This window comes from Microcebus murinus, chromosome 11 (genome assembly GCF_040939455.1).
Source record: "Microcebus murinus isolate Inina chromosome 11, M.murinus_Inina_mat1.0, whole genome shotgun sequence".
In the NCBI taxonomy this organism is placed as follows: Eukaryota; Metazoa; Chordata; class Mammalia; order Primates; family Cheirogaleidae; genus Microcebus; species Microcebus murinus.
In genome coordinates, this window is record NC_134114.1 from 96,933,762 (window position 1) to 96,946,572 (window position 12,811).

General features: G+C 42.8%; 1 long non-coding RNA gene across 1 annotated transcript; it reads right to left on the reverse strand.

Moving 5' to 3' along the window:
- Window positions 1-1,035: 1,035 nt before the first annotated feature.
- On the reverse strand, window positions 1,036-9,721 carry LOC142873697 (uncharacterized). Its single transcript, XR_012921653.1, has 4 exons — window positions 9,563-9,721; window positions 9,033-9,076; window positions 8,189-8,272; window positions 1,036-1,436 (listed from the first exon to the last, which is right to left on the reverse strand). It is a non-coding gene; the product is annotated as an uncharacterized LOC142873697 (long non-coding RNA).
- Window positions 9,722-12,811: the final 3,090 nt, after the last annotated feature.

Consider the following 12,811-nt stretch of genomic DNA (forward strand, 5'->3'; position numbering starts at 1 on the left):
TCCCGAGTAGCTGGGACTACAGGCATGCGCCACCATGCCCAGCTAATTTTTTCTATATATATTAGTTGGCTAATTAATTTCTTTCTATTTATAGTAGAGACAGGGTCTCGCTCTTGCTCAGGCTGGTTTCCAACTCCTGACCTCAAGCAATCCGCACACCTTGGCCTCCCAGAGTGTTAGGATTACAGGCGTGAGCCACCACGCCCAGTCTAAATTAGGTTTTTAAACAGAGATTTAAAGTGCTCGTATGATACAGAATCCTTTGAAAGAAAAGGAAATTAGTTTTGTGAGTTGGGTTTTTTTTACTTCTTTTTTTTTTTTTTCTTTTGCTTTTTGGTAGAGACAGAGTCTCTTGCTCAGGCTGGTCCTGAACTCATGAGCTCAAGTGATCCGCCTGCCTTGGCCTCCCAGAGTGTTAGGATTACAGGCGTGCACCACCAGGTCCAGCTGGAAATTAGTTTTAAACTTAATTCTTAATAGCAAAGTTTTGTTTATAGACTCCATTATGATTTTTATTAGACAATATTGTGATTTTAATTTTTCTAATGCATTATTTTCTGAACTTCTTGTTACAGGTTGGTATTTATTTCCATTCAGTAAAACATGTTTAAATAACAAGCTTTGGTAAACATTCTACTAGTAATACATTACTTTTTAAAAAATAACTTTTTTTCTGATTATAAAAATAAGACTTATTCATTGAAAAAAAATTTAGAAAAAAAAACATAGAAAAACAAAAAGAACAAAATAAAGATTGTATATAATTCCAACTTCCAGAGACAACCACAGAAAATATTTTGTGGTCCAGTCTTTCAGATTTTATTCTACATATCACAGAGCACTGCAGATGTCTTAAAATCAGATGTAGCAAACAATTAAAATGTGATCCATTTGCTTTAATATTTGAAGTTAATTGAAGTACGCTCATGACAGACATTTCAAAAATACATGGCTTGAGTTTATATTAAAAGAGGATCTTATGAACATAAGAACTGAGTGTCTGAATTTTTTTTCATAATTTACTAAGGCTATGAAGAGTTAGTTTATTGATGCCACTAATCCATCTAGATTTTGATTTCAAGGTTAAATTTATTGCTACGGACAAATTAGCCAGAGTCTACCACTTTGTTGGTAAAACTATAGTTTTGCAATTACAGGGCCCCGTACATGCATGTCACATAATTTTATACAAATGCTATGGTAAAAGAAGTGTTGAAGAGACCTTTCAAATTAACCAAATGTGTTCTTGTATGTCTTAGCGTTGTTTTGTTTACCACATTAATTACCCTTTTCATGCATTTTTCTCTGAAGTGTTCATCCAGTCATTCTTTGAACAGATGGTGCCCTGAAGTTACCTCATTCCGGATAGGGTAATTAAGCATGAAAAGTATGATACAAAATATGGTCTTGTCTTCCATATGACATGCTATGAAATCCTGTAGATAAAGTGAATTTAAACAATGTGTTATTGGGTATGTCGGGCTTAGAGAAAGTAAAAGAGGCCCATGCTTGGGCAAAACAAGTTACAAGAAGAGGAGCTGTAGTTCCTGTATTTCCAGTTAGTAAGGGAAGAACATTCAGAGCTCACTGGCTACCCAAGTACCTGAGGTTTTTAGTGATAAGCCCTAAGTGAATACGTCAAATTTTTCCAGGGCTCTGACCTTTCCCCGTGAAACTTGGATTACAAGATAGAGGTGAGGCATTTACTGCTTTGATGTATTAAATGTCTGGTTTCAAGTCAGATGTCCGAAAATTGCATTAAATCTTTGCGACCTAGAGTTGAGTCTAGTCTAGTTGATGGCAACCTAGAGTTGGGTCTAGTCTAGTTGATGGTGTACACAGTGATGGCCAGTAGGGCCATACCTTATCCTAAAGTGTGCTTTGGAAATTTGTAGAGATCTTTTTATCCCTCACAGTGATTGGAAAATGCAACACTACCATTTAATGGGCGGTAGCCAGGGACACTAGACCATCTGCAGTGTGAGGAAACGTCTCACACAATGAAGAATTAGCCTCATTTTGCACAATTTTCCAGTGTTCTACCAGAATAACCCCCCCTCAAATATAAACCAATAGTAATTTGGTAGCTTTCAATAATGAAGTTTTTTGTTGTTTTTTACAAGTTACTGAAAACAAAACCCCCACAAAACTCTGTAATTTATTAATAGGAGAAGGTGGCTATGGAGAAACATAAATGTTGAAGACTATCTCTAAATAACTGAATAATTTACTAACTCTGAACTTTCTCCATATGTGATCATGATTACAATTCTAAAAAATTGGTAGTAAATAAACTAGAAAAGGAGCTCTTAGTAGTGATTCATTATTTCCCTTTTAAAAACATTTTATCGGCCGGGCGCGGTGGCTCACGCCTGTAATCCTAGCTCTCTGGGAGGCCGAGGCGGGCGGATTGCTCAAGGTCAGGAGTTCAAAACCAGCCTGAGCAAGAGCGAGACCCTGTCTCTACTATAAATAGAAAGAAATTAATTGGCCAACTGATATGTATATAAAAAAAAAATTAGCCGGGCATGGTGGCGCATGCCTGTAGTCCCAGCTACTCGGGAGGCTGAGGCAGAAGGATCGCTCTAGCCCAGGAGTGTGAGGTTGCTGTGAGCTAGGCTGACAACACGGCACTCACTCTAGCCTGGACAACAAAGCGAGACTCTGTCTCAAAAAAAAAAAAAAAAAAAAAAAACATTTTATCACAGATGACATATTGTAGGTATCCCATTGTGTCACTTGTAATGTTGAAATTATGTAATGGTCTGAAAAGTGTTCTGCAAAGTAGTTTTGGAAATCTGACAACCCTGGTGTGCTATAGTAACACTATTCACTCGCTCATTTGTTAGAATATCATAGCTCCTCATTTTCTCCAGTATATTGCCTTGGCATATTATCCCTACTTCATTTAAATTTTTTTTCTCTTGATGTCTACAAATATAATACATTTGTCCTCCTGCTATCTCATTTTTCTATATTTCTTGTATAGAATATCTTCTGATCCTCTTTTTTTTTTTGAGACAAGGTCTCGTTCTGTCACCCAGGCTAGAGAGTGATAGCGTCAGCCTAGCTCCTCGCAACTTCAAACTCCTGGGCTCAACGGATCCTCCTGCCTCAGCCTCCTGAGTAGCTGGGACTACAGGCATGCGCCACCATGCCAGGCTAATTTTTCTATTTTTTCCAGAGATGGGCTCTTTCTATTGCTCAGGCTGTCTTGAACTCCTGGCCTCAAGCAATCCTCCCACTTCGGCCTCCCAAAGTGCTGGGATCATAGGTGTGCACCACCATGCCTGGCCACATTTTCATTTTTTGATATGACAGACATACTTGGTCTTGGCTCTGTCACTTTCTTTTGTGTTTTATATATTTATAATTTAATTATTTCACAATGTGATTTGTTTTCTTTGCCTTTTTGGTAATTCCAATGTTTGGAGAAATTTATATATTTTTGTGACTTTTACAATTAAAAATGGTGACTTTAGAAAATTTATATTTTTGCAAATCATATATCTGATAAGGGAATTGTATCCAGAATATATAAAAGACATATAATTCAAATAATAAAAAGACAAAAACCCAATATAAAAATGGACAAAGGATTTGAACAGACATTTCTCCAAAGAAATGTTTCTCCAAAGATACATGAATGGCTAATAAATGAAAAGACGCTCAACATCATTAGTATTAGAGAAATGCAAATCCCATCCATAATGGGATACCACTTTGTCCTCCCTATGTTATAGACTATACATTTGTGTTCCCACAAAATTCATATGTTGAAGTCCTAATTCCCAATGTGCCAAAGAGTTACAGCCTTTATGAAAGTCATAAGGTTAAATGAGTTCATAATTTTAGGGCCCTGATCCAATAGGATTATGATCTCATAAAAGAGGAAGAGAGATCAGAGTTTTCTCTCTCCTGGCCCACAGAGGAAAGGTCACGTGAGCACACAGCAAGATGGCAGCTGCCTGCAAGCCAGGAAGAGAGCCCTGACCAGGAGTCAAATCATCTGGCACCTTGACTTGGAGGTCCCAGCCTCCAGAATTGTGAGAAATAAATTTCTGTTGTAAGCCGCTTAGTCTATGGTATTTTGTTATGGCAGCCTGAGCTAATATATCCTAGAATGGCTACAATAAGAAAGATAGGCCAGGCGTGGTGGCTCACGCCTGTAATCCTAGCACCCTGGGAGGCTGAGGCGGGCAGATTGCTCGAGGTCAGGAGTTAGAAACCACCCTGAGCGAGACCCCGTCTCTACTAAAAATACTAAAAATAGAAAGAAATTAATTGACCAACTAAAAATATATATAGAAAAAACTAGCCAGGCATGGTGGTGCATGCCTGTAGTCCCAGCTACTTGGGAGGCTGAGGCAGGAGGATCACTTGCACCCAGGAGATTGAGGTTGCTGTGAGCGAGGCTGATGCCATGGCACTCACTCTAGCCTGGGCAACAAAGTGAGACTCTGTCTTAAAAAAAAAAAAAAAAAAAGATAGATAATAATAGGTGTCGAAGATCTGAAGAAATTGAAACACTCAGACAATGCTGGTGGGGCTGTACAACAATGCAACCACTTTAAAAACAACTTGTCAGTTCTTCAAATGTTAAACAGAAACCTCCTGTATGACCCAGCAATTCCCTAGATGCCTACCCAAGAGAAACATCTGTGGAAGACATATGTACACACAAAAACTTGTACATGAATGTTCATAGCAGCATTATTGATAATAGCCAAAAAGTGGAAATAATTCAAATGTCTATCAACTGATAAATGAATAAACAAAATGTGGTATATCCATAGAATAAAATATCTTTCATCAATGAACAGGAATGAGGTACTGATACATGCTAGACCATGGATGAACCTTGAAAACATTATGCTAAGTGAAATTAGCCAGACGCAAAAGGTCAAATATTATATGATTCCACTTATGTGAGTTACCTAGAATAGCCAAATTCACAGGGAAAAAAAGTAGAATAGTGGTTACCAGAGGCCGTGGGAGAGGGAATGGAGAGTGACTGCTAATGGGTATGGTCTTTTGGATGACAAAAATGTTCCAGAATTACACTGCGGTGATGGTGGTACAACTGTGAATATGCTAAATTGAATGGTACACTTTACATGGATGACCTTTGCAGTTTGTAAATTATATCTCAATAAAAATGTTAAACACCAAAAAGAAAAGGCAATATATGTTTTTCTTATAATAAAAAAATAAACTTTTATAACTTTCAAACACAAAAACAAGACAGAAATACAAAGTGCTGGCAAGGGTACAGATGGGGTTCTCATATATTCCTGGTGGGAGCACAATTTAGTCCAGCAACTTAGGAAAACTTTTTGGCAACATCTACTAAATCTGAACATATACTTCTTCTATACCAGAAATTTCATCCCTCGCTGGGATGAAATTCACCCCTAGCCTATAGTCCCAGCTACTAAGAAGGCTCAGACTGGAGGATCACTTGAGCCCAGGAGTTCAAGGCTACATTCAGCTATGATCGTGCCACTATAATCCAGCCTGGGTGACAGAGCAAGACTTCATCTCTAAAACAAGAAAAGAAAGAAAGAAAGAAAGAAAGAAAGAAAGAAAGAAAGAAAGAAAGAAAGAAGGAAGGAAGGAAGGAAGGAAGGAAGGAAGGAAGGAAGGAAGGAAGGAAGGAAGGAAGGAAGGAAGGAAGGAAGGAAGGAAGGAAGGAAGGAAGGAAGGAAAGAAAGAAAGAAAGAAAGAGGAAGAAAGGAAGAAGGAAGGAAGGAAGGAAGGAAGGAAGGAAGGAAGGAAGGAAGGAAGGAAGGAAGGAAGGAAGGAAGGAAGGAAGGAAGGAAGAAATTTCACTCCTAATTATCCTCAGTATATGCCCAACAAAAAACTCTTAGGTAACTCACCAAAAACATGTGCTAGAATTTTCATGGCAGCACTATTCATAATAGTTCCAAACTGGAGACAATCCAACAGTTCATCAAAAGTGAAATGAAAAAACAGAATGTGATATAGCCATACAACAGAGTAACACACAGCAGTAAAAAGAATGAACCCCTCATGGACTCTTTTTCAGGAAGCTACAGGAGGATGTGGCCCTACTAAATTGAGTGACCCAAGAATGAGGGAAATATAGGATCTGGGAGACTGAGGATGCAGCTCAAATAGAGAGGCTAAGGACCCTCCACAAGGATGACACAGGAGGTTTCCCAGGGCAAGAGCCACTCAGCAGGCCTGAGGGCCGCCTGTCCCGACTGCACTCATCGGGAAGGGCGGGGAGAGTTTCTTCACAAGGAGGGACCAACTGAAGGCCAACTATATTTGACCTTTTTGAGAAGAGAGCTTCAAAACAGGGGGAAATTTACGATTGATCTAGTAAGAAGTACTGTCAAGAGAAAATTAAGCAAATGTAAAAAAAAGTAATAATTAATTCTAGGGTAAGGGAGTGGAAGTGGGGCAGGGAGAAATGTTATGTAGGAAAGGGAGATATCCATCGCACATGACCTGGCTTAGCAGTGAGTAATGTCTACACAGTCCTAATAATGAAATACTGAATATTCATCTAAGCACTTTTATTTTTTTTATTTTTTATTTTGTATTTTTTTGAGACAGAGTCTCACTTTGTTGCCCAGGCTAGAGTGAGTGCCATGGCGTCAGCCTAGCTCACAGCAACCTCAAACTCCTGGGCTCAAGCAATCCTCCTGCCTCAGCCTCCCGAGTAGCTGGGACTACAGGCATGCGCCACCATGCCCGGCTAATTTTTTTTTCCATATATATTAGTTGGCCAATTAATTTCTTTCTATTTATAGTAGAGAGGGGGTCTCACTCTTGCTCAGGCTGGTTTCAAACTCCTGAGCTCAAACGATCCGCCCGCCTCGGCCTTCCAGAGAGTTAGGAATACAGACGAGAGCCACTGCGCCTGGCCCATCTAAGCACTTTTATAGGTAACTTTATTTGGAGACAAAGGGAATGAGAAATATGCTTGTGTGCCAAGAGCAGTGTGTGTGTGTGTGTGTGTGAGAGAGAGAGAGAGAGAGAGAGAGAGAGAGAGAGAGAGAGAGAGAGAGAGAGAGAGAGAGCGCCCATGTTAATCATGGGCTCTCATGATGTGAAATCAGTATATGACACCTAAATGGGGAAACAAGGGGAAATTCAAGGAGTGGTACTATAAGCATATCATTCAGAGACATGAAGATTAAGTATCAAAAGAACGAGAAAAAGTAAAGCGTTATCTGGGAAACGGGAAGTGGTGCTGGGACAGGCCGGGGTGACAGATTGGGAGGGTGGGGAACAGCTGGGATTTTTCTTTATAACAAACCTTACAGAATTTTTTACTTTTACACTGGGTGTGTACATAATTTTAAAAATAAGAATGTATGGTTAACTAGTTGAATGCTACCAAGAAAAACAGAATAGAAGTCATTATTACATTTGGCAACATGGGCCCATTGGTGACCCTTGAAAATAAAAATTTCATTCCACAGCAGAAATGAAAATAGATAGTGATAAATATTAACAACACTCAGCCAACGTTATTTTTCCCAAGAATTGCACATATTTCATTTAAGTGTGTTATCTTTGTTTTGTGGGGTTTCCTTCATCTGCCTTAAGTACAGAACCCAGAGGAACTATCCACATAAGTATTTTTAGTTCGTTATTAAGTACAAGTTATCCATTGCCATTCTCTTTACTGCCATTTGGTTGTAGAAAACTTCAAAGTGGGCTAGACATGAGTCCTTCTCTGCTTCAGGGTAAGTTTTCCATTACTGGCATGTTGAAGTTATAAAGCCACTGGTCTAGATGAAGCCAGAAAATTTCAGATACACACTTACAGTTTTTCCCACCGCCTAGACCTAATTGAGGTCCCACTGGAAGAAGGAAGAGAAAGAGGGGAGAGGCCACACAGGGAGGAGTGAGTTGGGAAAGAGCATCAGTGTTCGGCAGGAACAGGGGAGCCTAGTGTCAGCCGGGTCAGCGCGCAGACCGCCAGTCCCTGCCATGGCAGGGCAGGTCACTGCTCTGCTGAGCTGCTTTGCAGATTGTCCTTGTCTGGTGATTCTCCCTCCCCCAGCCCACAACCAGGCAGCCAGCAAACCACATACCGCTGGTCTATCAGAAATGACAACCCCTTTGCCCAACAAAGGGTTTTCCACTTTCCAACCCACCAGCTTCATGTACTCAGCTGGCCCAACCCTGGCTTGACAGCTCTCACCTGAGCAGGATTGGCCAGACGGAAGTGGGGCGCTGTCTCCCACTGAGAGTAGGCTGGTGGAGGAAGTCACAGCTGGGCTTGGGCCTTCAGGAGAAGCCAGAACTTATGGTCAGGAAGGATGAGGAGGAACTGCATTTACTTCGCAGCTCACATTTCCGCAAAGCACTGCCCATCTCTGTAGACTCCACCCCCAGAAGTTCCACCCAGCACCCTGGCCTCCAGGTGAGGGGAAAACAAAGGGCCAGTGCTGGTTGGAGGGTCCTTCATCTGCACACTGCTAAGAGAAACAGTGTCTTTTACAGTGTGACGCCTTCAGTGCCAATGGTTTTATTTTTATTATTCAGTATTTGTTCAAAACTTCTTTCATATCTTTACTTTTAGAAAAATGAAATATTTCAAGTAGATAAACACCAAAGTTGGCTGAAAATATTTCTTACTCTTTAGCATTACATATTGGATAAGGTTACAACCAGCTCAAGTCCAAATATGATTTAAAATATTTTCAATTCCAAAGAATGATGAAGTATGAAATGATTTGCTTTAGGCTAATAAAATAGTTTCAGCGGAATTAATTGTAAGATTTAAAAATGACCCAAGTATGTTAAAAAAAACAACAAACCCTAGAAACTTGCATATTTGTAAGAACTTGACACATTTCTCATGCCATGCTAGATATCCAAGCACTGGTAGTTCCAAGCGCTTTAATCTTAGACCTGACACTATTCTTGTGTAACATTGATTTCTGAGGTTGTAAGTACTTACCTAAGCCAAACTTGGACAACAGGGCAACGATTTAGTGCTTTGAAAAATCCCATAAAGTTTTCTAAACATCATTAACACTTACTTTAATTTGAATCTTTTTTCAACTTTTTTCTTTTTTCTTAACACCTAAAAAGTGAATTATAATTTTATACTTTAAGGCTTATTATTTGTGATGACATAAATAATTTCCCTGACAGTCTTCAAAAATTAGTCTTTAAACTCAATACAAATACTCTACTATATTTTCCTAAGAATCCATTAAGTCTTTAGAGCTGCAATTGTAAAGATACTGCAAAATTGCATCTAAACTTTATATGAAAAACAAAAAACCACACCTATAGTCCTTATGCTGCTTCCACATCTGCATAGTATAGCATCTTTTCTAAAACAGGGAATCTGGCACCCTCTTTGACGTTTCAAAAGATATTTAAACATTCCTTTATGGAAAGACACGTGTAACTGAACACATAAGATTGTCTTGAGCTGAGACGCAGATTTAATAACATTGAATGGACTATTCCTTCTGTGGCTGGAACATCCCCCTGAGGGCCTTTGATCTCACTACAGCCCCGCAGCAGCCTTGAGCAAAGCAACAGCCCGGTTTAGCAATACCTCATGTGGAAATGATTTGGGGAATGTAGCCTGGAGTTCTAGCAGCATACACCCATTTCGAACAACAACAACAAAAAAAAGGCAGCATGGTCTTGGTCTGCGTTACTGGAAACGCGGACGCTACCATTGCTCTCTCCCTACTCCGAGGCGCGTGTGATCCTGGACGAGGTGAATTACGAGGAAGGCGACACTGTCAGGCGCCCAGAGGAAGATCCGGGAGTGAAGGGCCTTGACACATGTCACGCGAGGAACACTTGAGCAAAATAACCCGAACAGCTTTGAAAACAGACTTGCTGGCTGTTTTTAAATTTTTGAAGAGTGTTTTGTGGAAGTCGGATTAGATTTAACCCACATGGCCTCAGGAGGTAGGACCTAGACCAAAGGGTGGACATGACAGGGAGACAAATTTAGGCTTACTTTAAAAATACCATTTTATTAATGTTTCCCAAACATAAAGTGAGGCGCTTCAGAAAACAGTGAATCCCAGCCTCCAGCTCTGTTGAAACAGGCTGGACGACGCTTGGCAAAGAGACTTAAACATCGGGCGTGTCTTTAATGCAACAGTCGGCAACGTCACCCCAGCGTCCGGTGTGAGGACTGCAGGATTTCAGACGACCGTGTAAACGCCCCGTCCTCCTCAAATGCGGCTTAGCGCTCTCCTCTGGTAATCCGGGTGAGGCGCCGCCCCCGCCTCAGCACCCTCAGATTGTCGCGCGGTCAGCGTCCGTCCGGCCCCCGCTAAAGTGCTCCACATTCTCCAGAGCTCGTCTCAGCGGCCTGCTGGTCTACGTGTCGCCGCAGGGGGGCGCCGCCGCCGCTCCTGCCGTTGCCGCCGCTGGCCGGTTGTGGCGCGGCCGCGCGGCTGGGCCTGCGTCTCCCCAGGGCGGCCTCTCGCGCTCCCGGCCGCTCGCAGGAGTCCCCAGCGAGGAGCAGAGCCCGCCTGGCTGGCCAGCCACGGCGCCTGCGCTCCCCGCTAGCCTTGTCCAAGACAGCTTTGCCCGCCGGAAACGTAGCAGCGTTCAGTCACAGAGCCGGCCGCGCTCCGCGCCGGGACCCGCGGGCGCCCAGGACAGGAGGACACGCGGGCGCCCAGGACAGGAGGACACGCAGGCGCCGGGACAGGAGGACACGCAGGCGCCGGGACAGGAGGACACGCGGGCGCCCAGGACAGGAGGACACGCGGGCGCCGGGACAGGAGGACACACGGGCGCCGGGACACGCGGGCGCCGGGACCCGCGGGCGCCCAGGACAGGAGGACACGCAGGCGCCGGGACAGGAGGACACGCGGGCGCCCAGGACAGGAGGACACGCAGGCGCCGGGACAGGAGGACACACGGGCGCCGGGACACGCGGGCGCCGGGACGCGCGGGCACCGGGACACGCGGGCGCCCAGGACAGGACACGCGGGCAGCCAGGCGCCGGCCTTACACGGATGGGGTCCACGGGGGCCCCCAACTTTTTGATCGATAGCTGTTTCTGATTTTCTGAGGCTCATTTTTGTTTTGTTGTGTTTTTGCTTTGTCAGCTACAAGAAACGTTTCCAGGCCGGGCGCGGTGGCTCAGGCCTGCAATCCTAGCTCCCTGGGAGGCTGGAGCAGGAGGACCGCTTAAGGTCAGGCGTTCGAAACCAGCCTGAGCAAGAGCGAGACCCCGTCAATACTAAAAATAGAAAGATAGAAAGAAATTAATTGGCCAACTAATATATATAGAAAAAATTAGCCTGGCATGTGGCGCATGCCTGTGGTCCCAGCTACTCAGGAGGCTGAGGCAGGAGGATGGCTTGAGCCCAGGAGATTGAGGTTGCTGTGAGCTAGGCTGACGCCACCGCACTCTAGTCTGGGCAACACAGTGAGACTCTGTCTTATTTGTTTTAACAAACTCAATCACACAGCCTGTCCCCAGGTGCAAGCTAAGTTCTGGTCTATATGTCCCTAAGGCTTATTCTCTTTGCACTACACAATCAGGAGAGAGATAACATCAAGAATGTGGAAAGACTTGATGCATCTGCATGAAGCTCACTGGTAAAAAGGACAGGGTCATGTCACCAAACTAAGTTAGGAGAATGGGAGCCACTTTTACCCAAATGACTTGTTTTTAAGTTTTTTTCTCAGATTTTCTACCCAACTGGGAAATTGCCACTTACTGGTCAGGAGTGGGTTTCTGGTGGGAGTCTGCCTGGGCTCACATCTCAGTCACATGACTTCTCAAAGACTCTGCTTCCTCATCTTTGTATTAGCGGTTATAATAGCGCCTCCTTCATTGGGCAGTTGTGAAAATTAAATGAAATGACCCAAATAAGAAAAAGGTTTAGAAAATAGGGAGCATTCAGTACATTCTGGCTATTAACCAGATGCTGCCTGAGAAGATCCATGGTGCTGGGAATTGAAGATGCCTACCTACAACTTGGAAATATCTGAACAGAAGGTTTTCCTATTAGTAATTTAGGGGGTAGTCTTAGACTCTACCTCATCTCTTTTTTCTTTTTTTAATTTTTTAATTTTAGCGTATTATGGGGGTACAGTGTTAAGGTTACATGTATTGCTCATGCCCCTCTCCCCCCTTGAGTAAGAGCTTCAAGCGTGTCCATCCCCCAAACGTTGCACATTTTACTCGTTGTAGTTGTATATACCCATCCCCCTCCCCCTCCCACCCTCCCGACACCCGATAAATATTACTCCTATATGTCCACTTAGGTGTTGATCCATTAATACCAATTTGCTGGTGAGTACATGTGGTGCTGGTTTTTCCATTCTTGAGATACTTCACTTAGTAGAATGGGTTCCAGCTCTATCCAGGAATATACAAGAGATGCTATATCACCATTGTTTCTTAAAGCTGAGTAGTATTCCATGGTATACATATACCACATTTTATGAATCTACTCATGAATTGATGGGCACTGGGGTTGTTTCCACAGTTTTGCAGTTGTGAATTGTGCTGCTATAAACATTTGAGTGCAGGTGTCTTTTTCATAAAGTGACTTTTGATCTTTTGGATAGATGCCCAGTAGTGGAATTGCTGGATCAAATGGTAGATCTACTTGTATCGCTTTGAGGTATCTCCATATTGCTTTCCACAGAGGTTGAACTCGTTTGCAGTCCCACCAGCAGTGTAGGAGTGTTCCTCTCTCTCCGCATCTGCACCGGCATTTGTTGTTTGGGGACTTTTTGATAAAGGCCATTCTCACTGGAGTTAAGTGATATCTCACTGTGGTTTTGATTTGCATTTCCCTGATGATTAGAGATGTTG